We start from the raw sequence: 11,411 nt of genomic DNA on the forward strand, positions 1-11,411 counted from the left end.
AGTATAATATTTTTCTTATAAAGACAAATGTTATTAATTCTTTGTTAGTTGTTCGTTCCTTTCCCCTGCTGCTCCAGACATATAGCTGATGGATCAGTTGGACTGATCTACTTATTTTTTTTCCTCATGAGTTTATTGGTACATTTTGGGGATACAGTACAGTTACATTCATTGTTGGGATCCTGTACCTCTACAAGACGGGTCTTGGTTCTCATCTTTTCCCCTCGTCCCTGCCCTCCCTTCGCCTCCTCTTCCCTCCCCCTCTACAAACACTTCATTTTCATTTTCTCATATTTTTTTCTTTTCCCTTATTAGCTTTCCCTACCCTTCCCACTTTCCCTACACCTTTAGCCCTGAATCATATCACAGAGATATATATGCACCTATGCTTATAGCAGCACAGTTTGTAATAGCTAAAACTTGGAAACAGCCCATTTGCCCATCTGTTGGAAACTGGATAAAGAAGATGTGGTTTTTCTATAAAATGGAGCACTACTCAGCCATAAAGAACGAGAAATCAGAGTCATTCATAGAAAAATGGATACATATTGAGGATATACTCTTAAGAGAAATAAATAAATCACACGTGTAATACCGAATAATTTATCTGGTGTGAATAAACTATAATAGTACATAAGATCCTAATGATATAATGGATTGATCTACTTATAAATTAAATGTTCTACAATGTTTTTTCTTGTAGTTTTCTTCATATTTAAATGGAATAAAATAATATGTTTAAGAAGTAAGTACATTCCCCTTTCTGAGCACTAATTATTATTATTATTTATTTATGGTACCAGGTATCAAACTGCTTGCAAGGCAGGTGCAGGAACCACTGAGCTAAATCACCAGCTTGAACACTAAATAAATAAGTTCATCAAACCACTAACCAAACATGCAACATCTTCTTTTTATGCCGGGGTTTAAACCCAGGGCCTTGAACATGTTAGGCAAGTGCTGTACCACTGAGCAACATCCCCAACTCAAAAACATCTGTTAACATCATTCCCATATTCTTAAAAATTTCTTTATTGTTTTCAGTGTAAATATGGGAAGTAAATGAAGCAGTCTAGGTTTCTAAAGACAGTTATTTATCCAGGGAAAGAGAAGGCTGTTCAGTATTCCAGCCAGTAAGACCTTTCATGCTCTTTAGCAGCGGCTAAGCTGCTTCCTTTTGGAAACTTCTAGAAGTCATTCTTTACTTTTTGTATCCATGATCATGAGTAGTAACTACTATGATTATGAGGTGATCTGTGTGCGTTTCTATGGTAAACCTGTAAGTGAAGGTGCTCTGGGGTGGGGCCTCCTTTTGGTCCATCATTAACCACGCAGACTAGAAGCTCCTTCTGCAGGCACAGCTGCCAGACAGTGAACAAATGCTACATGAAATGCAAGCTTTCTCTCAACGTGGGCTTTGCTATAAATAATGAAAGCTGATGGAATGTTTTGTACTCCTTTTGCTAAACTTGGAATCTACTGATCTAATGATTGTTTGTCTACAGAACAGACTGGAACCCACCACTGGGAAGCAAAGTCTACTCCCCAAGGGCACTGTCCAACTATCAAAGCCATGATGCATCAACAGGTATTTTATTTTATAAATGTACATTCTCAACTGATTAAATGCTAGTTCCATTATCATAAGTGTAAGTGAGCACTTTTATAATATGTTCACATACAAGGAAGAAACTAGCTTTGAATTCTCTATGTCTTTGTTACTAGCTCCGTGATGTGGGACAAATCCTTTAACTTCTCTTTGAGACTCAAATGCCTCACCTGTCAAATTAAAAATCTATACAGGTCATCATGACAATCAGTGAGATTATTCAAGTGTCATTAGTACCTGGAATAGATTTGGCACATATTAAGTCTATTAATTTTAATAATCAATAAAAATAATAAAGGTTATCGCCAAACTGTTCTGATAGTTTCATCACAAATGGCATGCTTTGAATTTGACAAGTCAACTCAGTTCACATTTATGAGATGACTACAACGTACTTGGCCTAGGCCCTGGCCTCATGAATGATGCTGGATGTGTTCTTAAGGAAGTGGCTGGTCTCTCAGGGAGACAATTATATGGACTCCTACTAAGAGGAATAATTATAATAACAGTGAACTCTGAGTTCTTCTTATATGGTGGCATACTATTAAAACCACATTTTAATCATTTTCAATTTAAAACAACTCCATGAAATAGGTAGGTACTATTATCCATTTCATAGATGGAAGAACAAAGACACAGAGAATTTAAGGCACCTGCCCAGCTAGAAACGCCAATTTCAACCACAGCGTAACACTGCCTGTAATATTTTAAAAAACACTCAATAGCAACAGATATTTACTGAATACTTAACACCAGTGAGTCACTAAGGACAGACGAGAAAATAAATGAGACATGATTTTTGTACTCTGGGGCTTGTAATTTAGGGAAAAGATAAATATTAATTACATAACTGCATGAAGATATAAATATCAGCTATGATAAATGTTAGGAAAAATTATAGGTGTTGAGTAAGAAATGCACAACAAATACAATGTGATTTGGGAACATACAGAAGATGTGTCATTAGTTGTCATAGGCAGACAGGTGAGGAGGCCAGGGATTTTGGAAAATGGGAATAGCAGAAGCAGATGTATAAAGAAACTTGAAGACTGGGTGTGGCAGGGAATAGAAGGAGGTGGCGAAAGGTGAGGCTGGTAGGCTGGGCTGGAATCTGACTGCTGAAAACAATGCATACCTTCCTGAACAACAAAGCATTTTGCAACAGCTATTCTGGCTATGATGTGGTAGAAAGACTACGATGATATTAATACAGAGTTTTAGACTCCACCAAAAAACTTCTAGACTTAATTGACAGATTCAGTAAAGTATCTGGATACAAGGTGAATACCCAAAAATCAATAGCCTTTCTATACACAAATAACAGACTCACTGAGAGAGAAATAAGGGAAAAAATTCCTTTTACAATAGCATTCAAAAAAATGAAGTATCTAGGAATGAATCTAACAAAAGAAACAAAAGATCTCTACACTGAAAACTACAGCACTCTGAAAAAAGAAATCGAAGAGGACATAAAAAAATGGAAAGATATCCCCTGCTCCTGGGTAGGAAGAATCAACATAGTGAAAATGGCCATACTACCAAAACTGCTATACATTCAATACAATGCCAATTGAAATTCCAACACTATATTTCACACAACTAGAAAAAAGAATCCAAAAATTCATTTGGAACCACAAGAGACCTAGAATAGCAAAAGCCATCCTAGGCAACAGAAAATTGGCAGCGGGTATAACAATTCCCAATTTGAAACTATACTACAAAGCCACTGTGATAAAATCAGCATGGTACTGGCAAAGAAATAGGCCTGAGGATCAATGGAACAGACTGGAAGACACAAAAACAAATGCAGATGTACTCAGCTACCTCATCTTCGACAAAGGAGCTCACCATCCTCAGTGGAGGAAAGATAGCCTCTTTAATAAATGGTGTTGGAAAAACTGGATATCAACCTGTCACAGATTAAAATTAGACCCTTATCTTTCGCCATGCACTAAATTAAAATCCAAATGGATTAAAGATCTAAATATTAAAACAGAAACATTAAACTTGCTGGAAAGTAAGTTAGGCAGAACTCTGGAAGACATTGGTATAGGAAAAGACTTTATGAACAAATCCTCAGTAGCACGGGAACTAGCAGAAAGAATCAACAACTGGGATCTCATCTTACTAAAAAGCTTCTGTACTTCAAAAGAAACCATTAGCAGAACTAAGAGACAATCTACAATGTGGGAAAAAATTTTTACCAGCTGTACCTCAGACAAAGGACTATTATCAAGGATATATAAAGAACTCAAAACAATCAGTCCCCCCAAATATAAAGACCCGATTCAAAAATGGGCATCCGAAATGAACAGACATTTCTCATACAAAGAAGTAAAAGCAGCAAGAAAATATATGAAAAAATGTTCCACATCACTGGTCATTCGAGAGATGCAGATGAAAACAACACTGAGATTCCACCTCACCCCACAAAGAATGGCTGCTATCAAGAAATCACACAATAACAAATGTTGGTGGGGTTGTGGGGAGAAAGGAACCCTCCTCCATTGTTGGTGGAGGGCAGACTAGTGCAACCACTATGGAAATCAATATGGAGATACCTCAAAGAGCTTGGACTGGAGGTTCCATTTGACCCAGCCATCCCTCTGCTGGGTATCTTTCCAAAAGAACTAAAAGAATCATATCACAGAGAAGTATGTACACCCATGTTTGTAGCGGCACAGTTTGTAATAGCTAAATCTTGGAAACAGCCTATTTGCCCATCCGTTGGAAACTGGATAAAGAAGCTGTGGTTTTTCTATAAAATGGAATATTACTCAGCCATAAAGAGCGAGAGAATAGATTCATTCATAGGAAAATGGATACATATTGAAGATATACTCCTAAGTGAAGTAAATAAGTCACACATGTGTAAATACCAAATAGTTTCCCTGGTGTGAATATTCTGCAACAATGCATAAGATTCTAATAAGATTACTGACGTTTAGAAATTTGAAGAAAGGAGCTAAAGGTGTAGGGAAGGTGTGATGCGTAGGGGAAGAACAAAAAGGGAAAAGAAAAAAATGTGAGAGAGTGAAAAGATGAAAATAAAGTGTTTGTAGATGGGGAGGGGAGGAGGGGGTGAAGGGAGGGCAGAGGTAAGGGGAAAAAATGAGAATCAAGATTTGCCATGTAGAGGTACATTATCCCAACAATGAATGTAACTGTACTGTATCCCTAAAATGTACCAATAAACTCAATAAAATTAAAAAAAAATACAGAGTTTTAGGCAGAAAGGTCTCCACACATTAATCTTTGTGGACAAAATACAATGGTCTAGATCACATACATACATTTTTCATCTTCTATCTTTGATGTCCATGACACAGAGATATTTCTCTATTTTTTCTAACAAGACTTGGTAATTTCTGATTGCCTTTTCAATGCCTCATCCCTCCCCCTTCTTCTGTAAGCTTTGTTTACAGCCCCAGAAGACAGGGATAGTAACTCCCTATGGAGTAAAGGGCAGCCCAGCTGACTCCTTCCATTCGCAGTGAGCAGTAGTCCAACCACTGGTGGACACTGTGGGGCTGTAAGAGGAGCTGGCTCTAAGATGAAGCTGGGATGGAATTCAAAGCAAAAAAGATGAGAAGGTAAGTTTCGCTGTGGGTATCATTAAGCTATGTGATTAGCTTTGTCATAGCATCTTTGGGATTTCTTGGTATATGATCCAATAAATCCACCTTGTTGATTAAATGAGCTGAAATTATATTTTTCTGCTATTTGCAACCAAAGATATTCTTGTGGGTTCTATATGAAATTATACTTTTAATTTGAAAATATGTGTGATTTAAACACAACCCAAACTAATTCTCGAATAATGAAATAGTACTTTTCAGCTGAATGCCAAAAGCTATGGTATTATAAATTTAAAGGTCATTGAATAATCTGAATGTTTGGCAGTACCAGCATATGATAAGGACTCTTTCTACAACAGTGCTACAATAAGTAAAAGGGAAAGTTAGTAAAACTATGTCTTTCCTGGGATATGAGCCTACCATTATGGTATTTTAAAATTAAACCATGTTGACTTGCTTTCAATAGGTTCAACAGAAAATTAGAATGTCATTTCAGATCTCTGATTAGATCAAAGGATTGCTGGGCTTACTAGAGGCACTAAGCATGTGATTACAGAGGATGCAGCCTTTTAACATCCAGGGAGAGGAGAGGGGCTGGAGATTGAGTATAATCATCCAGTGGAAACTGATTTAACTAATCATGTCTACTTAATGGCACTTCTCTAAAAAGGGTAAACAGTTGGGTTTAGAGAGCCTTAGATTGGTAAACACACAGAGATGCTGGGGCAGTGCCCTGCTGTAGAGACCATCAAAGCTCAGTGACCCTCTTCCCCTACCTTGTCATATGCGTTCCTTTTATTTGGCTGTTCCTAAGTTGTATCTTTTGTGATGAGCTGAGGTACATGTTTGAGTTCTGAGTCATTTCAGCAAATTATCAGACCAGATGAGGATAGTGTGAACCCCCTGTTTATAGCCAGTAGGTTCCACGTACAAATCACAACCTGAGACTTGTGATTGGCAGTTTTGTAGTTTTGGGGGTAGTTTTGTAGGACTAAGCCCTTAATATATAGGACTTATGCTAATTAAATAATTGGCCCTCTGGTGGGTTAGTATCAGAATTCAGTTAATTGTAAGATACCCAGTTGGTATCTGCATGAAAACTACTTGATACAGAAGACCCACACATTTGGAGTCAAAGTTTTTCTTTTTTTTTTGTTGTTGTTGTTTTTTTGTACCAGGGATTGAACTCAGGACCTTGCGCTTGCAAGACAGGTAGCAGCATCACTGAGCTACATCCCACCCCGCTCCGTGTCAAAGTTTTGAAAGAACATAGGAAGTAAAACTTCTGTTGTTGTTGAGTTTTTCTTTTTATGAGATAAAAGAATGCAACTTGCCTGGAAAAGGATGAATCAAGACATGGTTAGGTTTTTAACATGAAGCAGGGAACAAGCTCAAATAGAAAGTTACATGTTATTCTTAGATCCCTAAGTACAATTTTGAAAAAAAATCAGATAGTGTTTTAATTAAGAATAAGAAGTAAACAAAAAGTGGAAATACACTGTAGTAACAGAATTAGAGAGGAATAATATATCATCAGAATTTAATAAATAGTGTCTAAACTAGGAAATAACACGAGACTCTAGGTGTGTAAGGTTGAACATCTTATGACTTGAGTCTAAAAAAGCTTATATTCTGCAGCAAGGTAGACAGAGAAGCAGTCAAAGAAATACTCTAATGACATGAGATGCAGTCAGAGTAATCAGGAAGAAGGGTGCCAGAAAAATCCAAGAAGTCATTTGTGAAATGAGTATTTGATGAGTAGATGTGGATGTTGGTGGAGGTTCATATAAATTTCTTCTAACGCTTACCTGTCCTCAGGAGTTACTTGATCAGGACAATTGCCAGCATTTCACTGTACCCATGATATTCTAGCAATGAACTACCTATGTTTATGAGGTAAATGCTTTCCTTATAAAAAGCATTTGCTGTTTTTTTAAAAGCTGTTTTTCTTAAAATAAAACACCACAAATGAAATGTTGCTTCCTCTGTCATAGCTAAAAGTAATCAAAATGAAAGATGATAACTACTAAAACTCTTGGCAAAAACACCTATGAAGAAATAAATACTGTATTCTGTCAAATATATCCAGTAAATGACTCAGAACATCACAGACTATTTAAAGGTAATAGTTAACAACTTCTGATAAAGAACATGAGAAATGTTTGTGTAAAGCCACTTAAAGAGAAAAACAAAGTATCTGTGAAAAACTATAAGAACATTTTAACTTAGACTAAACAAATGTAAGTAAAAAAAATAACAATAGTGGAAGGAACACTAAACAAAATTATAGTAAATTTTTAAAATTTTATTTTCTCTGTCATCATTGTCTATTATTATTTTTGTCCAAACTAGTTCTTAATAGAAGCCTTTACTGAAAAACAACTCACTCTAAACGTGACTCATTGGATGGAAATATAAAAGAGGAACTAGCATAGTTTCTTAATTATGAGTACTACTCTTTTGGTAAGAGTAATTATAAGAAAAAAACATTAAACAATAGGGAATGTTGTGATAGCATTTTAATAATTAAAAGTTTAAAAAGTAACCTAAATATGGACAAGGGATGAATTAAATGTGGCACAGTCATATAATAGAATATCATAAAGCAGCTCAATAAATAAATAGTTGGTGGATACTTGATTAGTGAATACTGAATCATTGTTCCTACAGGAAATACAAGGTTAGATTTTTATGAGCCTCTGGTCACATTTATGTTAATTTATCAATGTATAGCCTTTTTTATATGTGCTTCTGTTTAAAGATACTTTATTGAATATATTTGTTCAGTTACTAATAATGAACTCACCACCGACAGCACTGTGACTCACACTTAAACAAAGCCTATCAGATACATGTATCCTCAGGTGGCACATGACAGCCTTCCTGGGCACAGGGGCATTAGACAACACTTTGTTGTACCAGAAAGTCATTTAAAACAGTGAGATCGTGAACAAAAAGCACAACATGGCCATAATACACCCAGATAGATCACAAAAAGAACACTTGCTTACAGTATGAGCCTTCATACAAAAAGGCAGAGAAGTCACCTTGTTTCACCTTCGTTGTGAGTATGTGCCCTGAGAAGCAAACTTTTCACCTCTCTGTGCACGTTCACAAACAACTGCAAAGAGAATCGTAAGTATTGATTTTGGGGTTACAGATAAATTTAAATAGGCAAATTTGCAAAGATGAAATCCACAACCAATGAGGACTATAGTAGTCTGTTTCCACATATCAATTACATCTGTCTTAAAATATTGAGAGAGAAAGAGCAAGTTGGAGAACATCTACAGTATACTTTAAATGTATTTATACAATAATTTTAGAGATGTGAATATATGTTAGAAGTATTAAAACATGTAGTGGCAATATTTTTTTTTTCTTTAGGATAGGGGTAGTAGAAGAAAAACCAACTAACCAAATTAGTTCATTGAAAAGAAAACTAATGCTCAAAGGGTAACACATAATGGAAATTTTCTTTAAAACTCTGCTTTTTGAAATTTCAAGGAAAATATATCATTGCATAAAAAATCACTTGTAAAGTTTTCAAAGAGATGGTAAAACTAATTTTGCCAAGGATATTAAAATACCAATACTAAACTAGCTGTGTTGTCTGTTTTCTGATCTTCAAAAAAAAAAAAAAAAACCAACCCATAGGCAGCCTTTAATTTTTGGTAGTTTAAGCAATAAACAGTGCTGTGCTTTTATCTGCCTTGTCAAAATCTATGCTATACACTCAGTCTAAATATTTTTATGTTTGTCTTAGCATACTATAAGTGACTCCTTACATTTTCTCAAAAGATTCCACACTCCACATGCCCCAAAGGAAGTTTCCAGCTAATAAAACCTTTTCCTTTAGTTCTTCTGATATGGAGGCAAGAATCATCTATTCACTTGGACCTGGAAAGTATCCTTCATGTTTTCTTGCTACTTACCAGGCCTCAGAGCATTATTTATCCCCTTCCCTACTTCGTTTTGTAACTTTAATTTAACTTTTCTTATTTCTCATTAGTACTATACCTGAATGGGTCCCCTCCTTTTAATCTACTCTTTCTGGGGCCAGAGATCTTAGCCACTAAAATGGCTAAATGATCTTAGTCATTAAAACTGCTCAGTGGTTTCCCATTTCCTACAGTCTATAGTCCAAACCTTCTGGAATCAAGCAAAGCACTTGACAATTCCTACAGGTGTCTGCCTGCCATTTTTCTGGACATGCTACACTCTGTAAACCAAGACTTTTCATGTCTATAAATAGCACATTTTTTCCTGTACCTCCCTCCCTTTGTACGTGATGTTCTCTCTGCAATATACTCTTTTATAACATTTAACTTCCACCTTGGCCTCTTAGTACATAGATAAATTCTTTATGACTTTAACACAGACCAAACAGTAATTACCTATCTTATTAGTGTGCTTATTATAATAAAGTGACAATTTTGACTCCTCATTAACACACTCAGTTCCATCTAATAGGTGGAGCATCCTGAATCCAAAATGCCTGGAACGAGGTTTTTTTTCAGATTTTGGTATATTTCATACATAGTGAGATATGTCGGAGATAGGGCCCAAGTCTAAACATAAGATTCACTTATGTTTACACATTCCATACAAACAGAGTCTGAAAGTAATTTTATACAGTATTTTAGCGAGCCTACATTTTGACTCAACCCATCACATGAAGGGAGGTGTTGAATTTTCCATGTGAGACACTGTGTTAGTGTTTTAAGTTTCAGGTTTTGGAGCATTTTAGATTTCAGATTTTCAAACTGGAGCGAGTCAACCTGTATATGCCAAAGATTCTTAAATATGTATCTTTCTTTGGCCGTCTTTTCTGAGCTACCAATCTGTACCCTGAGCTTCAGTTAACATTTGCATTTGTAAAATGGTGAGCCTGAAGCACAGAGAAATTGCAGAGTCCAGAAAAAGATCAGGATTCAAACCATAGACTACACAGTTTCCAACCAGGAACCCGAGTCATATTCAAGTAACTGTGCTTCTGTTTACCCACCCATTCCAGGCATTCATAAGGTACGGCCTAGATTACTGCAATTGCTTTCCCACATTTACTTTTGCCCTTTCCCACCTATATCACGAATTTAAATATAGTTTTCCTTATTTACAGTTTATCAATATATTCCCATTTCATTTTAGAGAAATTCCCAAGTTCTCGCTAGTCTATAAGGCTTCTCTCTACCTCAATACTCAGCCCAGTACCTTCCTATGTGTTTTAAGCTACTTGTAATGCTTTCCCTTTATTCCTCAACTAATTTCACTCTTCTCTGGTCTCAAAAGGAAGGTAACTTCTTGGGCCGGGGATTTAGCTCAGTGGTTCAGCTGCCTGCCTCACAAGCCCAAGGTCCCAAGTTTGATCCCCAGTACCAAAAAAAAAAAAAAAAGAAAAAAAGAAAGTAACTTCCTTCCAAAGGCATTCCCTGATGCACCAAATTAAATTGGATACACTTGTTATGTGCTGCCAGAGTTGTTTTCCTCCATGTGCATTACACAATATGTATCTATATGTTTGAGTGTTAATTTATATTCCTCAATAGTCTGAAAACTATCAAGTTCCACATCTGAATACTAAGATTCTAGTTCAATGAATAGCATATGGTAGATAATTTAATATTTTGAAAAAATAAATTAATTCAACCCACACTAGAGAAGACATAAAAGAGGCATGACTTAGTATGAAAAGACTACTAAAAGGACTACTACCAGAAGGCAAAAGGTTCAGAAAATGCAAGCAAAATCATGTGCCCACCACAAGTGAGTCAATCAATCACAAAACATGCGTAAGTTAGATAATTTACATCCTCTTTAATTATGTATGTCAATTTTTAAAACCCAAGATAAACTTCAAGCCAAGAGTATGACAATTTAAATTGAACTTATTTTTTTTCTGAGTCTATGATCTAAAGAAAATTATTTCTCTCTGCTTTGCTTTTTTCCTTAAAGATATTTAACATTTCCATGAAAATGAACAGCAATGACTAAAATTTAAACTAAGCAGAAAACAGTTCATGAAAAGTACAGTATCCCCACTGCATAGTATCAATTAATCAAAGAATAAAAACAACTCTGAATAACAGAATAAAAATAATGTAAGAATAGTTTTTATTGGTTATTCTGTTTTAAAATCTTTTCAACAGACCATAGACAGATTAATCTCCTTAATATATACCTAGTCTCTGGTCACACTGCCACTTTTTTTTTTTTTTTTTTTC

The 11,411-nt window shown here is 35.6% G+C and overlaps 1 protein-coding gene and 1 long non-coding RNA gene across 6 annotated transcripts in view; one reads left to right on the top strand and one right to left on the bottom strand.

Moving 5' to 3' along the window:
* Fam13a (family with sequence similarity 13 member A) overlaps positions 1 to 11,411 on the bottom strand; it is a 312,174-nt gene that overhangs the window by 122,127 nt on the left and 178,636 nt on the right. The window lies entirely within an intron of this gene.
* Positions 1 to 11,411, top strand: part of LOC104852716 — a 43,763-nt gene that overhangs the window by 21,234 nt on the left and 11,118 nt on the right. For both annotated transcript variants that reach the window (XR_004514966.1, XR_004514965.1), the window contains exons 4-5: positions 1,506 to 1,588; positions 5,023 to 5,202. This is a non-coding gene — a long non-coding RNA (uncharacterized LOC104852716). The remainder of the gene's footprint in view (positions 1 to 1,505; positions 1,589 to 5,022; positions 5,203 to 11,411) is intronic.

This window comes from Fukomys damarensis, unplaced genomic scaffold (assembly GCF_012274545.1).
Source record: "Fukomys damarensis isolate Sample0158 unplaced genomic scaffold, DMR_v1.0_HiC HiC_scaffold_32, whole genome shotgun sequence".
Taxonomy (NCBI): Eukaryota; Metazoa; Chordata; class Mammalia; order Rodentia; family Bathyergidae; genus Fukomys; species Fukomys damarensis.